At 43.2% G+C, this 13,964-nt stretch overlaps 1 protein-coding gene across 7 annotated transcripts in view; it reads left to right on the forward strand.

The window, feature by feature from the left end:
• Nucleotides 1–13,964, forward strand: part of OXR1 (oxidation resistance 1) — a 247,470-nt gene that overhangs the window by 173,982 nt on the left and 59,524 nt on the right. Inside the window, exon 1 of one of the 7 annotated variants that reach the window (XM_085221567.1) lies at nt 2,497–2,616. The exons of the other annotated variants lie outside the window; for them this stretch is intronic. The gene's annotated coding sequence lies outside the window, so the exon portion shown is untranslated. Of the gene's footprint in view, nt 1–2,496; nt 2,617–13,964 lie in introns of those variants that run through there. 7 annotated transcript variants of the gene reach the window in all.

Here is a 13,964-nt window from a genome sequence, read left to right on the forward strand (position 1 = left end):
GCTGAAAATTCATTTTAGTTCAGTGAAATGTTTTATTTGGGGGAAAATGAAGATGGAATGTTGTTATCTCCTGAGCAGGAACTGATTTTAGTAGTAGAGGAGTTGATTTGAGTATACTGTTTACATCAAGTAACCCTCAGAAATCAGCACTCCAAAATGCTGACGTTAAACTCTGATTTAATTGAGCAGCTGCTACGAGTGAATAGGAGTTGAGATAGCTCAGCACTTTGTTCTTCTGTTCTGCCTGCACACAATAGTCTTGGCTCAACAAGAGCATTTTTTATTAAACAATGCTTTCATTTGCAGCTAGATGTAGCATATAATTGCATCATGCTCTGACTGGAATATAAGAACATTAATTTACCGTTCTGTGTTCGTAAATCTATGCACAGGTAGTAAACATAGTAATCTTACTTCTGGCCTCACCGTCTGTAGAACACACATCTTAAGGCAGATGTCACTCATGAAACTGAATGCAGGAGATACTTTTCTCTATTAAAAAAAAAATTAATGCTGGAATATGTTCTAATTGGTTTTACTTCTTTAAACCTTGAAAGTTCCAAGAAGTGTGTGCACAAAGAATGCAAGTATACAAATGAACATCACAAATCAAATGATATTTTCAAGAATAAAGAAATATTTGTACGTACACTATGTTAAGTTCTACTACAAATCTGAAGTGGCTCCATGAGTTGAAAGGCTGAGTGAAGCCTCACAGTTTTCACCACCATTGATATGAATGCAGGGAGGACCTGGCTGGACCAACACAGTGGTGGTTTCCCATGTGGCAGGAAAGTGTCGGGAATACAACTGATCTAAGGCAAACCAGCAAAAGCATTTAGTGTGGCATCTGGTCTTGCTTTTGCAGTGGTGAAATACCCTGACAAGTACAGCTGTTAGAGATCTGCCCGGAGAGATGCCCTATCCCTGGAGCCATCAAGGCCAGGTTGGATGGGGCCCTGAGCATCCTGATCTGCTAGGTGGCACCCAGCTCACACCACAGGGTTGGAACTGGGTGGGCTTTAATGTCCCTTCCGACCCAAGCCATTCTGTGATTCTGTGATCTCAGGGATCATTTTCATCCTCCTTAGTGAAAGGGAGCAGAGGTGTGAAAGTTTAAAGTCAGCAGAAAGCTAACCAGTACATCACTGTACAGCAAGGAGTTGCACAGAGTCTCACTAAACCCCCTGAACTGCAGATAAGTTCACAGGTACGTGCATGCACCTTGATGTTAAAAGGAAGCAGTGTCCCAAGTGTTCTGGTTACAAAAGGCAGCAGAGATCCAGGCATCCATTGCTCCTGCTTGTGGCTGCCAGCAGTCAGCTTTAGGGCGGGCAAAAACCAGCCGGGCTGGGAGCAGACGGGGACTCCGAGATCTGCCCGGCGTGCATCTGTGGAAAAACGAAGAAACTCTGAGGCACGCGGGATGTGAAGTCACTTTGGGAGGCGCTCCGAGGGGCGGCATCCCGCGTCCTCCGGCTGGGGCGGCCGCCGCTCCCTCACGGCGCGGAGCTCCCGCGGGGCCGCACCTCCCAGCACGGCGCTGGCGGCCCGGGCCCGCCCGCACCCAGCTCCGGCGGCGCCGCGGCTCCTTTAAATGGAGGCGGGGCCGAGCGCCGAAGTTTCCCCAAGTTGTGAAGCCGGGCCGGCGGCCGTGCGGAGCTGAGCGTGCGGGCAGGCGGTGGTCCCCGCGGCCGTCGGGAGCCCCTCCGGCATGGACTACCTCACCGCCTTCACCGGCAAGGGCGGCCGTCTGCTCCGCGGCACCGCCAGCCGCCTCTGGGCGGCCGTGCCCGGCGGCCTCCGCCAGGTCCGCTTCCAGGACGGCGTGAGCCGTGCGGTCCCGCAGCCCGCCGAGCCCGCGCCAGGTACCGGCGGGGACGGGGCCGAGGGCGGCCGGGCCGGCCAAGGGGCTGAGCCGTGCGCCCCGCCAGGCCGCGCCGCCTCCCTGCTGCCGCCCGGCGGCGGGGCCGGCCCGGAGCGCGGCCTGTCCGGAGCGGAGCGGGGGTCCGTCCCGGCACGGGTTCGGGAACGCGGGAGGGAGGAGGGGCGGGCCGCGCGGTGCCGCCGCCGCAGCCTCGCGTCGGAGCTTCGCCGGACGGATGGTGGAGCCGCGGCGAGGGCCGGCTGGGAAGCGGCCCCGGGCTGGGGAGCGGGGGGGGAGGGCGGCCAAGGGAGGCCGTGAGCAGCGGCCTGGCGCTGTCACACCGCCCGGTGCCGCCTCGGCACCTGCCCCGGCGGGGCCGCCCGGCGCTGCGTTCCCGTGGGTCCTCGTGGCGGTGGCAGTGCTGCGGTGTTTGCTTTCGCTCACGCCTCCCACGCGCCTGCCTGTAGTGCTGCTGATTGGGGCAGAAGCGGCTGCAGCGCGGGCTCCTCGGTTGTGCGCTCCCTCCTGCGCAGGGCAGTTCCTGCTTTCCACGTGTTTCTGGGGAACTTGCAGGAGTACTTCAGAAAGATCAGAAGGGGTACATCTGCCTTTCAATGGTGCGCCGGATCGGTGTGGAAACAGCAAGTGACTTCTGTGTTATTCTTTGGTCACATCTCCCCTCTTTCTGCACCGTGCTGTCTATAAGGGCACTGCATCCAGATCGGCAAGATGTGCCGCAAGGAACGGAGGTGTGGGCAACGTGTGCACGCGGGTGTGTAGGCAGTGAGAGATCCAGGGAAGTAATGCTACAGGCTGGGCTGAAGAAACAACCCGTGCCTTAACTGGTAACATCAGTGTGACTGGGGACTGCTTGGAAGGAAAGCTGTATAAAGCTGTTTGTGAAAATGTCTTTCAGAAGTCTGCAGGGTGGTCTGCAGGTAGGAATTATATATATTTTTCAGTGTCGAGCAGCTCAGTGTTAAGTGGATGATCACACTGTAAGTAGGACTGAAGTCAGATCTCTGTTGAATAGTAATGTTGAGGACCATTAAGTTTCATTGTTCCTTCAGCTATTTTGAATAAGTAAAATGACTTTTTTTCTTTTTAATGGTAAGAAACAAGATCTTACTGCAACAGTTAAGTGCCTGTGCAGAGTGAGATGTAGATGATGCTATCCTTGTTGTCTTGGGTCATACCTGTACAGAAAGAATCATAGACCAGCTATTTTACACTGCTACACTTTCTGCCCTATTTCTGCCCCATCTAAAGGCATAACGGGGTGAGAAGACAGCAAGGTATTTCAGCGATGAGATTAAAATACCTTGAATAAGTCCTCCACAAACTGTTGAAGGCTTGTTGACAGAGACTGCTAACATTCTTTTGTGGATGCAAAATGACAGTAAAACTCTTCAGGTGTCTTCAAGTCAGTTTTAAGGCCAGGTGTTCAGCTGTTGAGAAGTCTGCAGCATCTCTTGTAATACATGATGACTTGGAGGAAAAAGCTCCTGTAGCTGTTTTTTCCTCCTACTCAGGGGCAAAAGATTCGTTTGAACTGTATCTTAATGTCTTCTTTTTCTCTCTGGCTTTGAGCATGGAGTGTATTTACCAAAATATTAGTATGGTATAATATTTAATGTCAGCATTAGTGAAGGATGATTACTGTTCTGAAGTGCAAGATGGGTTTCTGGATGCACAGAATCTGACATTCCTTTTTGACAGAAACATCCTTTGAGTTGTCCTAACCCAGTCAAAGCATGCTGTGAGGCATTTAGATCTTTGCTCTCAATGCTGTCTTATTCACATGGTTTAGGTCACTTAGAGGCAGAAACAAATTCTCCTCAAATTTAGAATTTCTCATGTAGCAAGTGTTTTGCTGGGCTTTGGAAACTGCCTGTGCCATGGTGGTGGTGTGCTGTGGAAGCTGTAGCAGTGGTTACAATACTTAAAGGAGAGGTTGGCTTTCAACTCAAAGGTGGGTACTGTGAGCCTAACCTAAACCTTAATGGCAAATTCTAACTGTTCCAAGTGTTTTGTCTCTGTGCAGTGTTCTGGATCCAGCCCTTTTACTCCTCCATTTTTTTTTCTCTTGTAACTTCCAGATTGATCTCTTCAGTGCTTATTTTTTTCCCATGGTTCAGTTATGACTGTGTGTTTTTTCTTACAATAGTTCCTCCATATGTAAGCTTATTCATACTTTCATGTGAAACAGGCCAACCCTTGATTTCTGAAACAAATGTATCTTTGTTTTCAATTCCTTTTATTTTTGCATCTTAAAGTATCTCAGTTTTGTTCATGTAATACTACTAAATCTGTATTTACTGCTTTCTTATTTGACTTTGAGCGTATGTAATGCACTGTAAGATATCTAAGTTCAGGGAAGCAATTCTGGTCAAATACTGTATTTTAATAGCTGTTGTGAGCCTATATCCTCCTTCAGGTATGCGCTGAACAGATTTTGTCCCTTCCTGGAAGGGAGAAAAGTGAGGTTGGGAGACTGAATAGTGCCCTAGGAGGCTGTAAACCTGTTGGACCAGTTCATGTTGTTTGTGTCATGCAACCATGCCAGTGAAGTAAGTTTACAATGTATTCTGTCTTCCAATGAGTGTGGTAGAAGATTTAAAAAAAAAAAAAAAAAAAAAAAAAAAAAAAAAAAAGCAAAGAGAAACAAATTCTAGAGGAAGTATCCAACTTCAAGACTGCCAGTAATTTCAGTGTATAGTTCCTTTTTGAGTGTGGGGGGGGGGGGGAAAGCCACATAAGTTTTACAATAGCACTCCTAAAGATTGTCCATTGGTAACTTCTACAAGGAGCTGGTATGTATGTGTAGCTTGGATTTAGAGAGGAAACTTTAGAACAGAATCTTAGAATAGCAGAATGATTTGGGCTGGAAGAAACTTTAAAGGTTATCTCATTCCAACCCTCTACTGTGGGAAGGGACATTTTCCACTAGATCATGTTGGCCAGGGCCCCATCCAGGCTGGCCTTGAACACATCTGGGGATGGGGCATCCACAGCTTCTCTGGGCAGTCTGTACCAGTGCCTGACCACGCTCCAAGTAAAGGATTTCCTCCTTGCATCTAATCTTAACCTGCCTTCTTTTAGTTGAAAGCCATTACTCCATGTCCAGTCACTACGCTCCCTGGTAAAGAGTCCCTCCCCAGCTTTTTTGTGGCCCCCCTTAGGTACTGAAAGGCCACAGTGGAGTCTCGTCAGAGCCTTCTTCAGATTAAACAACTCCAGCTCACTCGGGCTTTCTTCACAGGAGAAGTGTTCCAATCCTGTGAGCATCCTTGTGGTCTCCTCTGGACCTGCTCCAACAGTTCTACATCTGTTTTGCTCTGCTCTGATGCTCCCAGTACACACACTCTAGAGACTCCAAAGGGGTCTCACAAGGGCAGAGTAGGTGGGGGAAGTTTCCTCCTTTGCCCTGCTGATCACCTCTCCTTTAATGCAGTCCAGGATACCATTGGCCTTCTCAACTGGAAGTGCATGTTGCCAGCACGTTTAGTTTCTCATCAACACCTCTCCAAAACCTTCTCCTCAGGACCGCTCTCAGTCCATTCTGTCTTTGTGCTTGGGATTGCCCTGACCCAAGTTCAGGACTTTGTGCATGGCCTTGGTTAACTTCATGAGATTTCACAGAATCGTAGGGGTTGGAGGGGACCTCCAGACATTGTCGAGTCCAACCCCCCTGCCAAAGCAGGTTCTCTACACCAGATCGCACAAGTCCAGGTGGGTCTTGAATATCTCCAGAGAAGGAGACTCCACAACCCCCCTGGGCAGCCTGTTCCAGTGCTCTGTCACCCTCACTGTAAAGAAGTTCTTGTGCACATTTGTGTGGAACTTCTTATGCTGCAGTTTCTGGCTGTTCCCCCTTGTCCTGTCTCCGCACACTGCTGAAAATAATCTGGCCTCGCCACTCTGCCCTCCACACCTTAGATATTTATGGACCTGGATTAGGTCCCCCCCATTTCTGTGGGTTCACCTCTCAAGCCAGTCAAGGTCCTTCTGAATGGCATCCTTTCCCTCCAGTGTGTTGACTGCACCACGCAGCTTGGTAGCTGTATAGCTTTTGTCTGTTGGTATGTATCATAGGTGTTCATTTAGTGAAGTTATGTGCATTTTTATTTGCTTTAAGATGTGACTTGAGGCTTTAGGGAATGTGTGATTAAGGATTATCTTCACTGCAGAATTATTAACTTGAACTTTCAGTTTGGTTTGAGCTTAATTCATACAGAACTTACTGAAATGAGCTAGCAGCATGTCTTATAACTTCATATGCCATTTGTTTAATCTGCTACAGAAGAGAGCAGGCTGGCAGTGTAAGGTACATTTGCTTCTTTTCTCTGGCTCTTGTGAGACCACATGTGTATTACTGTATCCTGTTTTGTGCAGCACAGTTCAAGAAGGCTGCTGAGAAATTGTAGAGGGTCTAGCAGACGAATACCAGTTTATTTAGGAATTTAAGGTGTATGACCTATGAGGGACTGAGAGAAAGCCTTCAGCCTTGCCCATTGGGAGGCTGAAGAGTTCAGGTACAATTAAGGGGGAACTAAGGGGGTATGATTATTCTCAGTAGTTACAGATGATAAAAGAGGGGGCAGCAGCCACAAGTTTTGGCTTGAGAGGTTTAAACTGAACAGTGCAAAGAATTTCACTAGGAGGGTGGAACATGACATGGTACAGATGACAGGCTGATTTCCATCAGTTTAAGTTTTACTTCCTTGATTCAACCAAGCCCCAGCTGATGTGATTTGATGTTGACAGCACCTCTGCTTTAAAGTGGAGTATGGAATAGCTGCACTGAGGAATTTTCTTCCAGGTAATAGTGGTCTATTACTCATAGCCCCTCCCAGATGTTCTCCCCTCACTTATGTCTGCGGCCCACTTGTGAAGGGAGGAGCCAAACATCAGAAGCAGTGTTGACTTCCTGTAGTATACCTTTTAGTACAGAAGTTGAAGAAGTGAGAATCAGTCATTCAGAACTCCCTAGTTCAGAGTATCCTCTTGCTCAGTCTGTAGGGGGAATTGTTCTTGCTGCTTTCTTTCAAAGACCTTGTGTTGTTTTCTCCCCTGGGCTCAATTATTTGTTCAGTTTTCAGCCAAGTGGCCTGTGGATTTATTGACATTTCTGCCATATCAGCTTTTGACTGATAACAGTGCACAGTATATCCAGTAAGCCATGCGTCCTGTACCTGCTCTGTACTGCAGTGAAGTAGCAGCAGAGCAGTAGAAATAAAAAGGGCAGAGTTATAGCATGTTTGTCAAGTCCTACTGGAAGATTTGGGGTAAAGCAATAATAAAATTATGTTCTACCTCTTTTTTTAAAAGAAAAGGTCGGTTATTTTCTCACTTTATGCCAGTTACACACTTAACTTCTAGGAACTTAAGCATGGTAGAAGCTTCAAATTGAGGAGCAGCAGTTCTCCAGGCTTTCTTGTACTTCATCTAGATCAGCGTGTCTATGTAAAATGTACCAGCACCCTTTAGTAAGACATCAGTGCTTCTCTCTCACATCTGAAAATACTTCACTTGATAGAAGCATAAGAAGAAAATGTAATCTTGGAACATATCAGGCTGATGACTCAGTCATCTTGTGATATGTTAATATATGCACAATCTTTTCAGACTTGAGCGCCACTGTTTTGTATCAGAAATTGTGTTCCCTGCATATGTGATGTTAAATGATCTTTTGCTTCACTTTGTGCTTTGTACTATTACATTTCACCTTATTTGCTTTCTCCAGGCTTTTTGACTGCGGAATTCCTCATGTTGCTGCGATCTTCCTCTGCTATTGATGTGCTATCAGCTTCCAAGTCTGTTCTCTAATGTGTGATTAAATTGCTTTTAAGACTAGTCCATTGGGAACTCATTAGTATATCCCTCTATTCTGTTAATTTGTTTCTCTTTTCCCTTTAGCTAGTCTTTGGCATAGTTGACAATTTTTAATCCACACAATAGGGTTCTGATATGAGATGTTTTACTGAAGTGTAGTTTGTGTTCTGGTTTATAATCTACGTACAATTCATTCTAGTAACATAACCTTTGACTGTATTGTGCTTCTTGTTTTAAGGTGCTGTGCAAGAACTAACTGGAAAAAGATAAAAATGCAGTTTCTAATGTTAAAGCAGTTTCAAAGCTGATATTCTGTTGGGGTCAGACATGGGAAGGTGGCCTGCATAGCTCTTTCCCATGTAGAGCACTGTTGTCCTTTTGAACTTCTTAAGATTTCCTTCAGCCCCTTCTTTCAGTTTGTCTTCATACGTCTGAGTGGCAATCCTGCCTTTGAGTGTGTTGACTGCTCCCCACTGTTCATGTGTACAGTAAGGTATCTACAGAAGCACTAATTATAATTTCACATGCATAGCAGATCTATTTGTGTATTTGCAGAGCAGTTCTGGAGCACAAGTCTGCAACATGAATAGGATAAGCTACCTGATTTTGTGTTTTTGGGGGGCAGGGGGACACGCAGCATAGAAATGCCTTTATCTTAAAAATGAAAAGGCCAAGTGTAAAATCATAAAAACCTGGCCTAAAGATTGCTTGGGTTTTTTTTTTTTTTTTTTTTTTTCTGCTTGCTATCCAAACTGCACATGTGCAATTGCATTGATTTGATGTGCAATGTACAAATATCTTAAAGTGAAGGACAGTTAACTTGTTCATTTCCAAGCATTTCTGACTTCCTTTTCCATCTTAGTAGAGTATTCATCTTTTGACTTGCATGTTTCGTTATCACATAGATTTGATTTGCAAGAAGATTCTACAGTGGGTGGAGCATGCAGCTGTATAGTCTCTGTTAAATTATATATGTGGACTTTGGGGAAAACAGAGAAGGAAGCTTACTAACACATCTTGTGGCATAATCTGAAAACTTGAAGCATTTCTGTTTACCCTGACTGAAATGTTCTTTCAGAAGAAAGTCAATGTGGCATAAGTTACAGAAGGGTTGTGTGTGGAGCTGGCTGTAGGTCTTCTGACAGTTTGGAGAAGTGCCCTGCTAATACAGGATGCGTTAAATCTGATTCTGCTGAGTGTGGTTTGTTGGTTGTTTTGTTTTGTGTTTTTTTTTTTTAAATCCTCAAGTCTTGTGGTTAATTATTTTTGCCTAAGTGCTGTACTCTCAACTGGATAGCAGAAGGAGGACACTGTTACCACGGGGATCACCAGATGAATTGGTGTTGAGTTTGTGTTGTAAGAAAGAGCTGTTATGAAATACTTGAAGTGCTGATGCAGCGTTAACAGGGTCTTACATGCAGTTAGTTTGGGACTCTCCATTAAGGAAAAATGAAAAAAGAATCATGAGAGCAGTGATAAAAATCAAGGGTTTTGAGAACATGACTGGCTAGGAAAGACTGAATCACAATGTGAGAAGCAGCTGCTTAGCATAAGCAAAAGTACTGAAGAGGGCATTGTTTATGGCGCTGCCTTGGTCTGGGCTGCTGAAACTTCGTGTAGCAACTCACAGCATCTTGTAGCCTACTTTTGGGTCTCTTTCCCTTTCCCCCCCCAGCTCCCTAAGACATTGAGAGATAACTGAAAGTAGCAGACATTTTCTAACTGTGGAAGCAAAGGCTCTGCTGTTTAAAATTCAGGGCAAGGCGGGGAAACATGTCTCCAAGCCTTATAGATTATAAAGATTTCTTAAACTTCTTTTCATAAAGATCCAAAAAGATTTTAAAGATCGAATTGCTACTGAGTGGAATGAATCTAATAAAGTATACTATCAATTCTTCTGTTATATCAATTAGAAAATTGTTTCACATGGTGCTAGAGAACAACATATTAGAGCATCTTCCGAAGCAACATTACTTTTCTTACTTCCTTATGTGATTCACTTCTTAATCTTTACCCCATATGTTCTGTGTCTGTTTTTTGGTGTTTTTTTTTTTTTAAGATCCTGCAAAAGATTGCCCTTGACAGGCATTTAACAAGTCTGCTGCCTCTGCCTCTCTTTTTAAATTCATGCAAATCTAATGTATAATGTAAGTTCTTGTTTGCAGTAATAATAAAAAGTCTTAATTGCATCTTCTTGATCCTAATAAGCTTAGCTACTTATATATTTCAAATAATTTCAATTAATTGATAACTAGTTCAGCTTGCTTTATTTTCAAGGATGCCTGTTTAGCTTATTAATTTTTTTCACCTAGAAAGTGGTCTTAAAGTTTTGTTAACTATTCAGTTAACAATTCAGTTGATTATTTTAAGATCTAAGTTCCCATATCTAAAGCTCTTTGTTCCTCAAACATAATGTTTCTAAAATATTTTTTCCTACTTTGCATAAATGAATGCATAGGAACAAGAGTCCTGCTCCCTAGAACTGTTGATGATTGTGTTCACAGTTCTCTTGCTCTGCTCATCTCATTTTCTGTTTCTGTATGCTTGTATTCTGCATTCACACTGTATGAAGGTCTGGTGTCATTTTGCACACTCTCCTCTATATCTTCCTAGTGCTAGTCTTGCAAGTCCTACACAGTTCAAATACTTTCTTATTTGTGGATGTGACACCTACTCTTCTGCTTCAGGACTTCAAGGTGTGGTAGAGAGACAGTCCTACTGAAGAGCATTTTAGAATTAAAGCATCAACTCAAATGTTACAAAATGTCTCATTTTCATAGAATCACAAACTTGTAGGAGTTGGAAAGGGACCTCCAAAGATAGAGTCCAACCTCCTGCTACAGCAGTTCCCTGCAGCAGATCTCACAGGTAGGCATCAGGCAGACTTTGAGTATTTTCAGAGAAGGAAACCTCTCATCCTCTGAGCAGCCTGTTCCAGTGCTCAGTCGCTCTGACAGTGATGTTCTTCCTTGTGTTAGTATGGTACTTCCTGTGTTACAGTTCCTGCCCTTTGCCCCGTACTCGCTTTTTATTCATCACCAAAAAGAATCCACCCCCATCGACTTGACTCCTGCTCTTTAGATGCTTATAAACAGTCATGAGAAAACAGTTACGAGTTTTGTTTGTATGAGGCACTATTGCTACAGATCTGATAACATTTAACAAGTGCGCTTCCTGAACACACTGACTCCTGAGGTCCTGCACGACACAGTGTGATTAATGGTATCAGTTCTTTCACTTGAGCTCTGAGAACATCAGCCTCTTGTAGCCCAGCAGGCTCACTGTTGGCTGGTTGCGTGCAGCTTATGAAGATGAGCTCGTGTGGAACAGTATTTTCACCAGAGAAGTAAATTAAAAGATAAGACTGATTCACATTGGTGCTGGGGTCTTCTCAGACCCCTGCATCCTGCTCTGACAGTTGTTTCAGCTTTCCCTTGCCTCCTAGAGCACTAGGAATATAAGGATGGCTGAAAGATGATTTGAATTTCCTCTGAAAAATAAATAGCCTGCTCATTCAGCATGAGTGTTTTGGATGCTTTACATTATGCCATCAGGGATATAGAATGCGTGTCTCTGCTACTCTGGCTCATTTCTGTAATTGAAATACCACCTAGTTTAGTTTATGACACTTCTGGTGGCATGTACAGATTCTCAGTGAACAGATAGATAGCTTAAGCATTTGGTACTGATGGAGATTTGGAGTCCAAATAGCAGTGTCCTGTGCTTTGCCAGCCAGGTAGTTGGCACAAGCATAGGTTAGTGCTACTTGCATCTATCTCTTCTAGCCTTAGGAATGTTAGATCGAAGTCGGAAGTGAAGCATCCTGTATCCAAATGGGGAGCAGGAAATAATGCTATCACAGAGGGAAAGAATTAAAGTGGGCACTGAAGTAAGGGTCAGAATTATTGCCTTAGGCATGGAAGGGAATGTACATTTAAAAAGGAAATTAAATACATATGCTTCTGGGTACCTTGTGCTGTGAGATCTCCTGGGATCTGCTTTCCTTACGTGTGCTTGCAGCAGGCTCTTTCCCTGCCCTGGTTGCTCTTATTTTTCTTAAGTTACCTGAGTGCATTGGAGTTTGCGATGCACAGTAAGTCCATCTGCTTTGAAAAGCAAGTATGGATTAGGGAGGAAAAAAGACACATACATGCAAATGAAGTATGTGTGTATGTGTATATATGTATATATCTTTATAGCATTTTTATATACAGGATTTATGTATTTCTAGCTAATGGTGGCAGGTGAAGATGTTTCTTCTAATAGAGACCTACTCAATGTATAGATTTTTAAGGTATATATGGAGTCCTGAATGAATTCATTTTTGTCTCACTGCATCTTTTGAGTTTTGTGTAAGAGTATTTCAACTGAACTGCTGTGGACAGAAAATGAGGCTGCTGGTGAAGCTGAAATAAGATTGGAAAACTTGGAACAGCTACAGGTCTAGTGGCCGTTGGCAGTTTTCCACACAAGGGTGTGCCTGTTGTGCAATGTCAGGTAGGAGCTGTGGCAAGAAAATACTTGATCTGGAAGAAGAGAACGTTTCTTTTAGATATTTGCTTTTTTTTTTTCTTTTTAAGATACAAATAGTAATTTAGGGAAGACGTACCTTTTAATATATTGAACGAAGATGCCAGGATGCCTAGCTACAGATTTTCAGACTCAGAATTCCTAGAGGGTGTTTGAAAGTAGGTTTAACATCTTCATTATTGATCATAGCTATTAAAAGTTACAATTAGTCTGTATATCAAAAGTTTATCTTGCGAGTATGGGAGCATTCCTGCTCACTTAGTTTTTAATGTGAGGGCTGCTCTGAAATTAATGCCTTTTACTTTATTATGTTGATCCACAATGTTGGGGTCAGTGTTGGTGATAAGACAGTAGAGGTTGAATCTTCCTAGGCCCTATAACAGTTGGAAGACAGTGGAGCACATTGCCTGTCTTGCCTGGACTGTCCTACAATACCTACCACGTAGTCTAGATTCAGAGCCTTCTGACTGCTATCGGTTTGGGCTGATGAAAGATGGACTGCATGGGAAAAATTATCCTAAGAAATGACACTGTCACAGCAGCTGTGAAACAGTGTGTCACCTCAGTTGGTGCAGATTTGAGTGTAGCATGCTGATTTTTTTGTTCATGGCTGGCGATAATGCATAGCTAGTGGTGGTGACTGTGTTGAAACATACTGGTTTGTAGCTGAGAATTTGCTCTGTCGGTGCTATTGTGCTGTTTGTATCTGATAAGTTTCCAAGGAAATAAATAGGAGGCATTGCTTTAGAAGTGACCTGTGTACATATAAAATGTGGAATTAGTTTAATGACAACTCCCTTGTAAAGTACTTAACATTGTTTGCTGGAAGTTGCTTTTACTATGGTCCTTTACAGCTTTAGTACTGTTATGGAAGTAAAAAAAACTTGAAGTTTTAGATTGCCTTTTATTTTTTGTCACTGCAGAACTTCCTAAGCAATTTGTGCTGCATTTCTTTTTCTCTTGTATCTTGATAGCTTCAACTACTTATGTATAAATTTGGGGGAGCTGGGATAAGACGTGTAATTCCTACAAGCATTCTTCAATCTTTTTCCAGTGGTGGTGTCAGGATACCAATTAAAAACAGTGATGTGTAGGAATCGCTGCGAATTTGCAGCAAGCTTAGGTATTATCTCAGCTTAAGTAAATACAAAGCATGCTTTCTGCCTTCAATCTCTGTGTGGTAAGGTATTGCAGAAGAATATGTTTTGTAAGGTTTGTTTCTTGTTTTCAAGGTGTTTTGAAATGTTGAACTGAATATGTTCAGGTATAGCAATAGAAATTTGAATGTTTTGAAACAATACTGTAATTAATGTCAGAGCAGCATGGAAACATGACATCTCATTCATTAAATATTTTGGGATCCTATGTAGTAGATATGCTACTGTTGAAAATGGAAGCCTTGTAGCAGAGGTGCAACTTAATGGAATCATCTCAAAGAAAACAAAGAAAAAAACAACACTTGCCTGTAGATGGATATATTAAAAATAAACTTTTCTAAAGATATAGTATTAAATAATTCCTGTTGAATCATGTAAATATACTTTTCTGTTGTCTTAATCATGATGATATCAAGCTGACTAGTCAAAAACTAGAAACTTGAAGTACACGTTGTTGATTGGTTCATGAAATGGAGGTCATCAAGATAAGAAGCAGCAATAAAAGGAATATTCTTGTGTTATTTATTTAGTATCTTACTGTTTATTCATGCTACAAACAAGATAATTCTGAACTT

The sequence above is a fragment of the Meleagris gallopavo genome, chromosome 3, assembly GCF_905368555.1.
Source record: "Meleagris gallopavo chromosome 3, MGAL_WU_HG_1.1, whole genome shotgun sequence".
Lineage (NCBI taxonomy): Eukaryota > Metazoa > Chordata > Aves > Galliformes > Phasianidae > Meleagris > Meleagris gallopavo.